Raw genomic sequence first — 2,137 nt, forward strand, 5'->3', positions numbered from 1 at the left:
GGCCGCCGTTTCGCCTCAGGTACCTCTTGCCTCATGGCCCAGGCTCTTGGTGCTCTACCGCCTTGCTTGAAAGCCCAGAAAGAAAAGAAACAAGCACCCATGTATCAGGGGATGGCTTCAATCCATCAGCTTCTGAGTTATGGGCCCAGCATGCTTCTGCTGTGCCACTCTGCTGGCTCTTCACCCCCTCTGCCACCCAGCTGCCACTATCTGGATTAGTGCCTTACAAGCTCTTGCGCTGGCTGGCAGATGCGCAGGCTGCTAGGCAGATGCCCCGGTAAATAGGATTTTACAGCCAGGAACTGCAGTCAAAGGGAGCCCTGAGGTCAACGCCTGCAGGCAGCAGCGCACAGAGACCCCCTGGCATGGCTCACCTAGGAGCTGCTGACACAGGGTTGTGTGTACTGGTCACTTTGGGAGCTGCACTGCCCGGGGTAAGCACCACCCCTCCTGCACCCCAACCCCCTCCCCCAGCGCAGAGCCAGCACCCCGCACTCAAATTTCCTCCCACAGCTTTGCTTGCCTTCCTTTCACCCAGAACCATTCTTCTTCTTCTGGGATGCAAGTAGCCATCCCTGGGAAGCCAAGAGGCAGGCACAGAATTCTACCTCCCAGTAGCCAACCGCACCGCCCCAGGCTTTGCAGAACGAATGGTGGCACTCTACTAACCCCACTTAGCCGCATTGAGGCGCCTAGCTTCTGCTCTGCCTTTCTCAGCTCGATTTTCCTCTTTAGCCCCATTCCTGCCTCACTTCCTCCTTTGGCAAGTCATACAAAGGAGGCCAGCAGGAAGAGCCGGCCTCCGTAGGCCAACCTCCAAGGGCAGAGGAAGCCAAGCCACAGGGCTTCAAAAGGTGACTCTCCAAGATCATCTAGCTTTCTCCTGCTGATGCCAAGGCTTTTTCCTCAGCTCATTTCACCACCCTCTGCCATGCTGGGGTTAGGGTTATCGCAGGTGTTACCCAAAATTGGGCCAGCTAGTCAGCGTAGGGAGGACTAATGACCCACCAGAGTCTGGCAGATAGCAGCACATTTATTATAGTGATAGCTAAGCTCAAAATAAGCAGGGGAGGAGGGGTCACACTCGCACTCGCATACTCACGCTCCCAGGACAGACCCAGCACTGGAGATGTCAGGATTCTGCAAGGTAAGTGTCTCACAGCACAGCTATGGACCGTGCGATGAAGGTAAGTCTTCCTGAGGCACAATGAAATACAATGCAGAGAACCACTGGCCAGGCGGTCTGGGCAAAGGGCATTCACTGGAGATACAAGCTTGTGAGTGCTCTCCTGAGCACATGGCCCCTTCCCCTTTTAAGGGCCTACACCTCATGGCCTGTAACTAGAGATGACTTGGCTGCATCTGGTTGGTCACACTCCACCTTGGGCAGTGTCCATGCTCTGGGTGTGTGAGTGCTGCCTAATTAGAGTCCCAGACACCTTGTCTACCTGGGAGCTCTTCTGCTCTTCAACTAGAACATTCATCCCACGAGTAGTCCAGGAGGGAGCGGGAGGGGAAAAGCCACTTCACAGGCATTCAGAGAGGTAGAGGAGACAAAAGTGAGAACGGGGAAAGTATAACAGACCTTTTGAGCATAGAAATCACTGCTGCTCCTACAACAGCAGGGACAGGCCAGTAAGAGCTGGGAAAATTAAGCCTTCATGTTTCTGTCTGGTTTCAAGCCAGGGATCTTTTGCATGTTAGACAAATGTGATAACCACTACACTACAAAAACTCTGTTATTGTGTGCTGCATTCCCCCCCCCCCATAAGAACATAAGGATGGCCATACTGGGTCCGACCAAAGGTCTATCCAACCCCGCATCCTATCTGCCAACAGTGGCCAATGCCAGGTGCCCCAGAGGGACTGAACCTAACAGGTAATGATCAAGTGATCTCTCTCCTGCCATCCATCTCCACCCTCTGACAAACAGAGGCTAGGGACACCATTCCTTACCCATTCTGGCTAATAGCCATTCATGGACTTAACCTCCATTAATTTATCTGCAAAAAGAAAGAGTACTTCTGGCACCTTAGAGACTAACAAATTTATTTGAGCATAAGCGTTTGTGGGCTAAAACCGACTTCATAGGATGCATGCAGTGGAAAATACAGCAGGAAGATATATATATTTACAT

This window comes from Gopherus evgoodei, unplaced genomic scaffold (assembly GCF_007399415.2).
Source record: "Gopherus evgoodei ecotype Sinaloan lineage unplaced genomic scaffold, rGopEvg1_v1.p scaffold_117_arrow_ctg1, whole genome shotgun sequence".
NCBI classification, from domain to species: domain Eukaryota; kingdom Metazoa; phylum Chordata; order Testudines; family Testudinidae; genus Gopherus; species Gopherus evgoodei.